Source organism: Crocodylus siamensis, chromosome 5, assembly GCF_052110815.1.
Source record: "Crocodylus siamensis isolate JL-2025a chromosome 5, ASM5211081v1, whole genome shotgun sequence".
Taxonomy (NCBI): Eukaryota; Metazoa; Chordata; order Crocodylia; family Crocodylidae; genus Crocodylus; species Crocodylus siamensis.
In genome coordinates, this window is record NC_143399.1 from 2,467,301 (window position 1) to 2,479,590 (window position 12,290).

At 48.8% G+C, this 12,290-nt stretch overlaps 1 protein-coding gene across 2 annotated transcripts in view; it reads right to left on the minus strand.

The window, feature by feature from the left end:
* TESK2 (testis associated actin remodelling kinase 2) overlaps positions 1-12,192 on the minus strand; it is a 119,181-nt gene extending 106,989 nt beyond the window's left edge. The window contains exons 1-2 of one of the 2 annotated variants that reach the window (XM_090049031.1): positions 11,830-12,192; positions 7,791-8,535 (exon numbers count right to left, since the gene is read on the minus strand). The gene's annotated coding sequence lies outside the window, so the exon portion shown is untranslated. Of the gene's footprint in view, positions 1-7,790; positions 8,603-11,829 lie in introns of both variants that reach the window. The other variant, XM_090049029.1, reaches the window with a different exon arrangement.
* Positions 12,193-12,290: the final 98 nt, after the last annotated feature.

The window sequence follows — 12,290 nt, forward strand, 5'->3', positions numbered from 1 at the left end:
CTGACCGCTCACATCGGTTCTTGGCCAGAGTGCAGGACCTCCATCTAACCCAGGAGTGCGCAGCCCCACCAGGGGAGATGCCTTGTTGGACCTGGTGCTGGCCACAGGTGACAACCTGGTGCGGGGGCTGCAGGTGCTCGACCACCTGGGCGACAGCGATCATCGCCTGCTGGGATTCACCATCCAGCGCAAGGTGGCAAAGGCCAGCAGCAAGGCAGCAGCCCTAGATTTCAGGAGGGCAGACTTCAGTGAGATAAGGAGACTAGTCGGGGACACACTGAGGTCCCAGAGGGGAGGGGAGCTGGGTGTCCAAGGAGAGTGGTCGCTCCTTAAGGAGAGGATCCTCCAAGCCCAAAGGGAGGTAATCCCAACACGGATCAAAGGGGGCAGGAGGGCGCACAAGTCCCCATGGCTCACCAAAAGCATCCGGGAAGGTCTCCTAGCTAAAAGGGAGGTGCACACCCAATGGCAGGGAAGGGCCATCACCAGGGAGGACTACACTGAGGTTGCTCGGGGCCGCAGGGGGTGTCAGGAAGCCCAAAGCAGAGATGGGACTGGGATGAGCGACCCAGATCAAGGACAACAAGAAGTCCTTTTTTAAATACATAGGGGGTAAAAAGAAGGTACCGGGTAACATAGCCCCTGCAAAACATGCTAGGAAATCTGGTCGTTGCACCAGACAGCAAACCTAACCTATTTAACAATTTCTTTGCCTCCATTTTCCTGAGCAGGGACCGGATCACACCCCCTACCGGGACCTCCATAGGTCCCAAGGGAGGTGCACCCAGGCCTAGGGTCAGTGAGGATCTAGTCAGGGAACGTCTGGAGGGACTGGACGTACTTAAATCAGCGGGTCCGGACAATCTCCACCCCCGAGTGCTGAGGGAATTAGCTGAGGTCATTGCAGGACCCCTGGCACGGCTGTACGAGCACTCGTGGTGCTCTGGTGTGGTGCCAGAGGACTGGAAGAGGCCAACGTGGTTCCCATCTTCAAAAATGGGGAGGAAGGAGGACCCGGGGAGCTACAGGCCAGTTAGTCGTACCTTGGTCCTGGGCAAGCTTTTTGAGAGAATTATTCTGGCTCATGTCCACAAGGGGCTGGGGGGAGACCATGCTGAGAGGCAACCAACACGGGTCCATTCAAGGCAGGTCGTGTCAGACCAACCTGGTGGCCTTTTACGATCAGATCACCAGATCATTAGATGCAGGGGTAGCAGTGGACATCATCTTCCTGGACTTCCGGAAGGCTTTTGACACTCTCTCACCCCGTTCTCATTAAGAAACTGGGGGGCTGTGGTGTCGACACCCACACAGTCAGATTTGTCGCCAACTGCCCGGAGGGCCGCACCCAGAGAGCGGTGGTGGATGGGTCCTTCTCAGCCTGGAGGACGTGGGCAGTGGGGTCCCCCAGGGCTCGGTCCTCGGGCCCGCACTGTTCAACATCTTCATCAGTGACTTGGACAAGGGGGTAAAAAGCACCTGTTCAAATTTGCTGATGACACTAAGATGTGGGGGATGCGGGCACGCTAGAAGGGAGGAATAGGCTGCAGTCGGACCTAGACAGGTTACAGGGGTGGGCGCACAAGAATAGGATGGGATTCAACACTGACAAGTGCAAGGTGCTGCACCCGGGGAGGAAGAGCCAGCACCATACCTACAGGCTGGGGAACTCCCTTCTCATCAGGGCAGAGGCAGAAAAGGATCTGGGGGCCATCATTGACTCCAAGATGAACACGGGCCGGCAGTGTGGGGAGGCGGTCAGGAAGGCCAACCGCACCTTGTCCTGCATCCACAGATGCATCTCGAGCAGGTCCAGGGAGGTGATCCTCCCCCTCTGTGCGGCACTGGTTAGGCCAGTGACTAGAAATAATGGTCACAAGCTGGCAGAGGGCAGGTTTAGGCTAGCTATCAGGAGGCGCGACTTCATGGTCAGGGCAGCTAGGATCTAGAGCCAACTTCCAAGAGAAGTGGTGCTGGCTCCTACCCTGGGGGTCTTTAAGAGGAGGCTGGATGTACACCTTGCTGGACAGTTACTCTTTCCTGCCATGGCAGGGGGTTGGACTTGATCTGCTGAGGTCCCTTCCTACCCTACTAACTATGAAACTATAAACTAGCTATGAAACTATGAAGTTTTAACCGTATAGGCATAGAGTTGGAAGGGAACATGTGGGTCACCCGGTTTAAGGCCCAGTGCAAATGCAGGAATGCTAGTCCTAAATCTTTCCTTACTAGTACGTATCTGACTAATTTTTTAAAACTTTCAGTGAAGGAGAATCTAGATAGCAAGTGTATATTTGCCGGATGGCACATGCAAATTTTGAGCATGGAAGGAAAACATTCTCAGAGCAGTATAGGGTCTAGGAAAATCTTCCACAATAAAATCTTTTCCCATTTGTGCTGGGGAGGCGCTGTGAAAGGCAGCTCACCCTGTCCTCATTGCCTTTTGTTGAATTATTCTGGGCCAATTTTTCAACTTTTGCTAAGAGAGAGATGGGGAATTGTGATCCTTAAAGCCTTATACTGGGTCTGATTTAAATAATAAATACCCAAACACTTATTTGAGATTCTCATCTGGAAACCAGACTCTTATAAATAAATACCCACACCTGGGTCAAAGGAAAAAAATAATGCAAAAACCTTTTAATCTTCTCTTCCCTTTTTGAATGATTTCTCCAAGGCAAGCCTCTCATCAAATGTTATTCCATTACATTTTAATAGGGATAGATCTGTCCAGGACTTCAGTTAATTGCTTCTAATGTATAAACAGCCAGTGTGGCTGATTGGCAAATCAAAGAAAGAGAGAATGAAAACATTTCCAAATGTTCCTTGATCCACTGACCTGTCACCTCTCTAAAAATATTACTTCTGGCAATCAAAAGGAAGCCCATAAGATAGCAGCTACCAACCAGAAGCACATAGAGGTATATATTATTCCCTGCTACAGATGTCACGGCACAGCACTGGTCTGTGTGAATTGCATACAGGTAATTATGTACCTGTAGTCTGTGTCCTGTCCATGTCTAGAATGCTTGTTTAGTCTGCACCTGACCAGTGAGCAGCTGGCTATATACTTACACAACTCTTGGCGATTATATAATCTGTTGCTTGGTTAAGAATAACCAAGTGCCCTACCTAAGAAATACTTCCCACAGTGAGAGCTGACCTGAAAAAAAAACCTAGCACGAAGTGAGTACTCACTTGGATTAATTAAAAAGGATGTTTTAATTTAATCCAATTCCAATATTGACTATAATCTTATGCAACCGGCAAATCCAGCCTCTTAGATTCTAGCTTTAAAATCTCATTGGCACGTTGTCAAACTCATGATTGGCCCCCATTCACCCTAACATAATTGGATTCCAAAGTTAAGACATGCTAGAATTAATCTGGTTTCTGCACCTGTAACTGGGTTCTCCCATGTGTATGAAATAGCATTTTACTTGTGTATGTACTACTTTTCCCACGAGAGTCCTGCCCATGCCTGGGGTTCCTCGTTCCGGTCTACTCCTTCCTCCAGTTCTTGTTCCCCACCATTTCAGGCAGTTTGCTTCCTCCCTCTTATTCATCATAACCTAATTGATCTGTGCCAAGGAAAGCAAACAAACCTATTCAGATCTGTCAGCTACTTTTGTTTTCTGGTGCTCAAAGCGGGAGCTGCCTCCAAAGCAGCCTGACAGCTCCTGGACACCTGACAACCTTGGCTCCAGGATGGCACTTCCCACCAGACTTAAATTCCTTTACAATATTTAAAAGCTACGTTTTCAGTGCTAGAAATTCAGAGGGAAGTTTGTTCAGGCATCTCTACCTTGATCTAAGTTTAAAAGATTACATAGAGTAAACTCTTAAACATCCCAATGCTTTTATATGTGTTCTGCAGATCCCAAATATTCAGCATGTGAAGGATCCCTCTAGAATCACACGTCTGCTGCTGTTTTATGCTCAGTTAAATTAACTCCAGTATTTTCCAGCTTTTGCAGATATTCCCTTTATTCCGTTTGTACCAGCTGCTGCTTTGACACCTCATGGCTTACACTTCTCTCCCTCCATTTGGTTTAGGACAGAATCACTGAACTGAAGCAAACACATCATCTTTTCCCCCTTCAGTCCCTCAGCAATGTCACCCAGGTCCTGCATTTCAACACAGATAATGGCTCTCTCTCTTTCCCCACCAGTGGCCTTGTTGACAGCTTTCAGGTGCTGGCATTTAAAGCAAACCAAAGGTCTGGAAATTCCCTACTGCCATATGCCAGTATAATCTAGTATGACAAAGCTCTCTTGGGGATTACCTACTCTGTAGAAAGCACTCTTCACATCTCTAGCTCTCTCTCATATACTCATCACAGGCAGCTTCACGCTCATAATTACACAGAGGGACAATCCATATGTGTGGGATGGCTTATACATTGGGACATTGTTATAAGCATAGCTACTGTTTTTTCAAGAGCAAGCAGCCTGTGTTTGGGAATAAGAAGAACCAAAGTTTTGCTGATGATCTCATAGGCACATGCAGAAGCAGCAAAAGCCCTGTCTGAAACCAAAGCTGATTGCTTCCTACTTGCCACTTCCCTCACTCACAAAAATACGCAATGCTTGTAGCACTGGCTCTCAAACCTGCAGATAGGCAAGTGGCTTAAAAAACTTTTAATTGTTTCCTGAAGGAAGAAAATTAATGGTAGATAGAAAGTGATCGGAGAAAGATCCACAAGGGTCACCTTTATTAGTAACGATCTTTATCTGGTATTCAGGAAGAAAGGCAAGAGTCATGCATCCTGAAAATACCACTACAGGAAGCTCTGCACAGCCTGGGTATCACCCCCCACACCCTCTTCACACAGCCGTTGAGCTGACTGTCTTGCTTAATGATCAAATGCTTGAAAAAACTGTTCTGTGGCTTGTGGTTGACTTCTTTCTACTTTCGGTAGAACTCCCTTCTCTAGAGAGGCTGCTCGGGTTATTTAATTGTCATGGGCCATGCAAGAAGCCAAACATGAATTCACCCCACAGTAATCAAAATTTGATTTAAAAAGAGCTCAGGTGATAGGCGGTAAGAGGGGAAGTCTCTGCTGCAGAGCATGGGAAATGCCCCTGGGACTGCAGGATAGAAAGATGTTCCTTCTTTACCAAAGAAAACCATCTCTGTGAATGCCTACGTCCTGGAGAGGGCTCTGAACACCAGTAATAATGAGGAGAACGTGGAATGGGAGGAGAGAGGGGTTTAGATGACTGTATGCAGCACGACTGAAACCATTACTTCAATCCTGTGTCCAGTCTGGGTGCCCACATATAAAGGAGGCTGACAAACTGGAAAAGGGTTCAGAAAAAGAGCTGCAAGAATAGTCCAAGGTTTGGAAAATGCTCTTGGTAGTAATGATGAAAAAAGTTACCAGAGGTGATTTCAGAGGTGATTTGATCACAACCTTTAAGTATCTCCAGGGGAAGAAGGTATCTCTTAAGAGTGAGATCTGTTCATCTAACAGGCAAAGGCAAATCAAGTTCCAAGAGCTGGAAACAGAAAATAAAGAACACACATTTAAATTAGCAGGGAAATTATCTACTGGGGCATCTACCCAAGGGGTGTAGTGGGTTTTCCATCACTTGAAGGTTGTAAATCATGCTGGGGAGGGGTCTTTTTCTAAAAAATCTGCTTTAGCTTGGCCAGAATCTCTGGGTGAGGTTCTCTGGCCTGTGCTGTCCCAGAAGTCAGGCAAAATGATTGCAATATTCCCTTCTAGCCTAGTAAGGTTGGCATGTTAGCACCAGCATGACACCCTAAACACAGGCCATCACCATGCCAGACACTACACAAACTTGGGACAAAGACAGCTCACCAGCTAAGTATAAAACAAGAGGTTATAGAGGAATACAGACAGACAGGGAAGTGCAAGGAGACAATAAGCCCGGTTGGCTATGTGATGGGTGGCGATCTTTGCACAAAAGATGCTACGCTGTCTGATCCAGGAAAGGGTTTAGTTTCTTTAACCTAGTTGCATTCTCCTCCTCACCCCCATATGCTAGTCCCTCACTTAGGCACTGTCTTTCCCTTATGGCTGTGTCATTTCTGGTTCATGACTCTTAACATTCTCTAATTACATTCAATCTGTGCTTAAAGTGAAGCACACATGTCCTGTATGTTCTGTATGGGGGTCTCAGGACAGAGCACCTTGCCAAATGACATTCATAAGGAAGCGTGGGAGAAGTATGTATTACAGCTGCTTTCAGCTGGATGGATCTGTGTAGCTGGATGTATTGGTCCTATACTACTAGCAACTAACAAAGGGCCACAGACTTGCTAAGTTGCTAATTATTTTGCAAGAATATATGAAAATCAATGTTTCTGAGAGATTTATTTTTGGAATAACTGTCTGGGCAATGGACACCAGGGGGATATTTTCTTTTTAAAACATTGTGAGTGTAAATCTGGAAGAATTTAATTGAAGGCATTGGAATTGTGCTGGGTGTAAATCAGTGCCACTAGGGAGAATTTGGTCCATCTGATGTCTCTTCACTGGCTTTTGTTCCTGTGGAAATGAAATAGAGCAGCTTGAGGAGCGAATCCTCCAGGGCTTCTGCAGCACATCAAACGCAAGATTTTCAAAAGACTTCTTGGTGGGCTCCCCTCGAGGATGTTCTTCCCATTTCCTGTCCCCTCCCATGTATCCCAGATGGGTTTGTCACTGGAGCTCTATCTGCTGATAAAGAATTCCCACTTTGCTTTCAAACAATGAAGCCAAGCACTGGAGCCCACCTTGCCCCTTTCTCTGCCTAGTTACCTTGGTGGTGACATGTTTCCAAGCATGGCAGTCAGAGCCCTTTTGTCTGTGTGCCTGGTCTGGATTAAGATGTGAAGGTGTGATGGCAGAACACAGTGGTTAATGTGTTAGCTAATATGTTTGAAATGTCTAGCAGAGGCAAAGCAGTGATTGCTCTAATACATGCAAGCCAAGTCGTCACTCACCTGGCTTCGTGCATGTGAAAGGCAGCGTGTCCTGTCTACACTGGACTTTCCAGAGGTTGCTGGTCTGCTCACGTTTAACTACACTCCTGTTAAACTAGCTAGAGATCTGTGGGACTGCAAGGAAACCCTGTGTTAGAAACTCAAGGGCAGATGGATGTGATAGGGAGGCAGCTGTTCTGCAGAGAACACGGCTTTTATCTCGTTATTCCTTTGTGGGGGCCAGCCTGTTTGTCATTCACATCTGTTCTCTTACAGACTCAGGGCATGTCTACCCTGCAAGCACTGCTGTCACTGCAGTGTAGCACAGATCTATCCATGCTAGGTTTCAGTTAACTAGCTTGGGAACTGGTAGTAATATAGCCATGGCAGCACCAAATTCAGTGCAAGCTGCAAAAAAACTCAGCCAAGAGCTGTTAGCCTCAAGAGGGAGTTAGCCTGTGCTGAGCTCTGTGCTGCAGTATGGGCAGAGCCTGTCTTTTGCTGCGGAAGAGGTTGGTGCCATGGCCCCCAGGACATGTACGAAGCCCAGGCTCCATTGGGATTCTGTCCAGAACACAAGGTATGGTGAGAAGGTTTTGTGCCTTCAGCTGATGCTCACCCTTTCCATGGGAGGGGGTGCTTCCTTGTCAAAATGACCTGCAGAGAGAATCACAGCAGGTGGTACATGTGCTCAGCCCATCTCCATGCAGCAGTCTGAGATGTACTGGCCTGCTGGAGCCCCTGTTCTCCTCTGCAGGCCTGAATATGCCCAGGGGTTTTGAATGGAGGAAGGTACCTGCTGGTTTTGGCAGAAACAGTGTGTTGCGGACTGAATCAAGAATCTGGAGTCACTCACCCTGCACTGAAACAGGTGTCCGAGATGCGACAGAGCCTGTCAATCCCATCAGCCATCTTCAGACCCACAGATAAGACAACCATGAAAGATGATCATCCTCGACTGCTGAGACTTGCTGGCACCTGCCAAATCCCATTTGTCTCTGGCACCAGACTGAGAGGTCCAGGTGAGTAGAGGGTGCTGGTCTGTGCCCAAGATCTGCTGCTGCTTGTCTCACCTGAGGAATGAAGCAGTTTAACAGCCTTGGCTTGAAAGCTATCTTTGCTGCTGGGCTGAGTTTGCACCTCTGTGGGATGAATGGGGCCATTCGCACCACACCTCTCTGGAATGAATGGGGCCTTTCTTGCCTCTCCAACAACAGTTCCTGGTTCTCTACAGAGACTCATCTCTGCCTCCTTGACACTCTGTCCATGTTCTGTGCATCACTATTAGCAAGAGGCTTAGCTGGCTTTGCTTAACTGAAAGCTAAGATTCCTTAGGACAACAGCAGTTTGGGAGAGGTGCCACTTGGTATAGGTTGGGTGTGCTCCCAGGCCCAGCAGTAACTGATTCAAACAACACCCAAGTGCTTGCCAGCTGCTGTTCACATGCCCAGTGCAGCAGTGCTGCCAGTGTAGTGATGCTGTTGATAGATGTGGTGATTTCCAAGGTTCCCGGTGACCTCTTGGGGTTCCCAGAGACAAAACACCTGGGTTAAGGAGCCTCTGTCTTCTTAGTGCTGGGTATAGGTTGTAGCCACGTTGGTCTAAGGACAGAGGAGGACAATGCTCTTTGGGTAAATCTGATATCTTTTATTAGACCAACTCAAATCGCTGGGGAAAAAAAAGATTAATTGTAAGCTTTCAGGCACAAACATCATGAGTCAGTTATCCAGCAACACTTCTGATGACCCCAGGATGTCTCCCAAGAGACCTCTAGCTACTTGCTGAATCCTGCCTGGGAAATGGCTAGGAGTTGGCACTGCAGTGAAGCACCAGTTTCTCATCTTGTCTTCCAGCTCCCCCCCTCCAGTGACTAATTCCCAAACCCTTTCCCCTACACAAACCTAGATTCAAACCAGTCAGCAACTTAGCCCAGTGCCATTTCTCTGAGTCATGTGAACTGCATTGATGGTAATCCCTCCCCAAAGATAACTCTTCAGCTCTGAGGTGTTCCTGTCTGATCTCTTTTATTTAACTACTTTTCCCCTTTCTTCCTTATGAAGCCATGAAGTGTCCTTGGAGGGAAAGATGACGGAGGCAGATATGCGGGGGGGGGGGAAGACGCGCTTCCAGCCTGCGTCACCGTTATTAAAGATAGATGAATGGCATCTCTCTGAACACAGGAGGCAATGACGGAGGAGCTGTAACATCACAGGGAGCCACAGAGCAAACTGTGCCTGCAAGTCACCCCGAGGCAGCTGCCTCTCTTTGACAAGTGCTTTTTCACTCCTGGCCTCCTGGGTTTTAATTTGCCTTTTATAAAAATGTGCTTGTCGTATGTGCTGACCTTGGGAAAGAAGCAATCACCCGCGCTGTCTCTTCTGGTTTGCTATTCAGCTTCAAGCAGTTTCCCCTGGTCATAGCCCTTCTCCCCCCTGCACAGGGTTTATATAACACACTACGACTGGAGACCAGTCCCTGAGTCCATCCACCTCCTTGGGGCGCTTGGAGGTGTGCGCAGGTCAGATGCCACATCATGGTGCATGCCTGATGGAAGACAAATCTAAGTTGTCACCAACCATCCTGGCATCAGCACGGAGTGACTCATTCTGCTGAAGATGCACAAGGCTGACGGGTTTCCCCTGCGTTCACCTGAGTCTGCAAGAGCTCTGCAAAACTGAAGGAAGGAGAAATGGGCAACACGCATTGCCTAAGCCTGGGAATAACAACACACAGGCCTTATACCACAATGTCCATCTGTAGAGGACAAATTGCTGCACGAAGGAGATCAGTAGCACTGACCCCATTGTGCCCATAGGGAAACCAAGGCACAAGTAGATTAAGTGACTTTCCCAAGGACATCCAACAGAGCTGGGCATAGGGCCAAGGCTACTAAATGCCAATCTCACGCTTAGCACAGCTGCCCTTTTCCCCAGCATCACAGGCTTTCCCTCTCTCCATGCCTCTCATCAAGCCTCCTCTGCTGAGCTTTTTGCCTAACAACATCCCCCATCCTTATCGTGTCCAAATAGCTGTCCTGTGTGCTGTATTGCAGCAAAGATGTGCCCCCCTAGGACTTCACAGTGCACAGCCGGGATTTCATGACAGCAATGGAAATAGCACTCCAGGTCCATGAGAGATGGGACACCGGCTCTGCCCATACTTCTGGGAAGGTGGAGAAGGGGTAACACAGTTTTGGTGTTAGCAGTACAGGGCTCAGGACGCACAGCTGAGCCAGGCTGAATCCACCCTGTGGAGGCCAGGGCCACGCCATCGTATGAATGTGTCCTTCCTCTAGCTGCAATCTCTGGTCTTTTCAAGATGGAAAATCTCTCTCTCCCCCTCAGCCTCTCCTTTTCTCTTCCTTATTTCCCTCTCCTTTGTTTTCCATCATCTGTTTCCTTATAAAATGACCTAATTATTATTATAATCTCTGATCCAGTCTCTGCAGTGGTTCTCAGCCGGAAACAACCAGAGAGAAGCTAAAGCACATTGAGAAGCAAACATGACATTGGCAGGAATCAATGCACTGCTTATCACATGTGCAACTTTAATCAGAAAGGCTTGTGGATCTCAGTGGATATTTTCAGCTTGGTTTTTCATATTGGTTTACACACCTGAAAGCATGACGTTGAAAACTTGCTGCTAAATGGGCTGCAAACCTTTGCTAGGGTCATCCTAGCTTCTGAGTCCCTTGATATCTTCTGCTAATTTAATGCATCTAATGGTAGTATTCTCCATCCAAATACCCCTACGCCCAGTCAAACTCAAAAGCTTTTTTTCCTTTTTTCTCTAGGGGAAGAGCAATGAGTGTCATTGTAACGATTGCGTGACATCACTACTGCAGCCTTCTGTGTCCTTACAGTCATCTCTTCTTTGTTTTGCAGAAACGAGCACTCTGGGGCACTGGTTAATTTATTATTAATAATAGTAATTAATAGTGTGCCGGATTACTGAACTCTAGCTGTGACCTGGAGAGGGGCTCATCTGCCCAGAATATTCAGGTTATTTACTACCCATCTCTAGGGATGGGCAGCAGTACGGCTCTGCCTGTTGAAAATTTCCTGTCCATATATCACCGCTTAATTAAAGCAGAGGACAAGTAACCCTGGCAACCGAAAGCCTCTCTCTGTCCATAGGCCGGCAGTGACATTTGTAGCATCTCCCGAGAGAGAGTCCATCTCCCTGGAAGCGAGAAGTCGAGTTACAAGCACACAAGCTCTCAGCACATGGATGAGCAGCGTCTCCGAAGTGGAAGAGCCAAGGTCGCACGCAGCTGCTTCCTGGGAAAAGCGCCCTTGAATTGCTCTTAAATGCCCTTCCACTTACGGCATCACAACCACATCGTTATGGTGGCAACTCAGGTGCTATTATACGAGCACTTATAGTGCCTGTAAGAGGATCTCCTTCACCTGTTGGCAACACGGGACTATATGTAAACTCTTGAGTGATGCTGATTTCATCAAGCGGAGAGCAGTGGTGGATGCATACAGCCAGCGGTGTAGTGGAGTGCTAAACAGGGACTAGTGGCCTGGACCCCTTTTTACAAAGGGGTGGATAAACACACGGTCTCTGCCCCAGAGCCACCCCCCCCCTTGGGGAAACTATGTTTTCACCCTGCAAAATCTCTCCCTGAGCTTGCTCTGACATTTTCTCATGTTCTAAATAAGGTTTATAAAAATAAAACCCAGAGAAATTCACCAAGGAAGAAAAAAATCCAGTGACTGCTCCGGGGATGGGAGCCAAACCGAACAAAGGCTGCCCTGGCTGCGATGATACAGAGGTTGCTCTGAGAGCAGGCTATCACCATTTCTGCTGCGATTAAACCCAAACACCCATGGCCTCTTCAGTCCCATCTGTAACCAGAGGAGGGGAAAATAGCTATCAGTATTTCCCACCTGAGTACAGGAAGCAAAACCACACGGGGGGCATTTGTTCTCGGCTTTTCTTGTTTTGGCCCCGTCTGTGCTGCCTAAGGGAAGACGATACTGGAGTCACAGCCCCAGCTCCGTCTGCCGTCCTGCTCACGCCAAGGCCCTCGAGTCCCGCCGGTGCCCTTCCTACTCCAGGGCCACCTCACCCCTCGGGTCTCTGGGCTGTCCTGCGTCGCGGGCACGTGGGGCACTTCTGCACGACTAGCGCGGACTGGGGCTCGGCCCGGGACCGCGCGGCTGCCCGGCGGGCACCAGCGCGCGCCGCGGCCTCGCCGGCCAGCAGACGAGCAGCGCCCCGCAGGCCCGGTGTGGGGGCGGGCGCGGCTGCGCAGGGAGAACAGGGCGGGGTCACAAGTACGGGGCGGCAAAGGGCGGGGCGGGGCGGGGGGGGGGGGGGGCACCCGGCAGGAGCCGGGGGCGGGGCT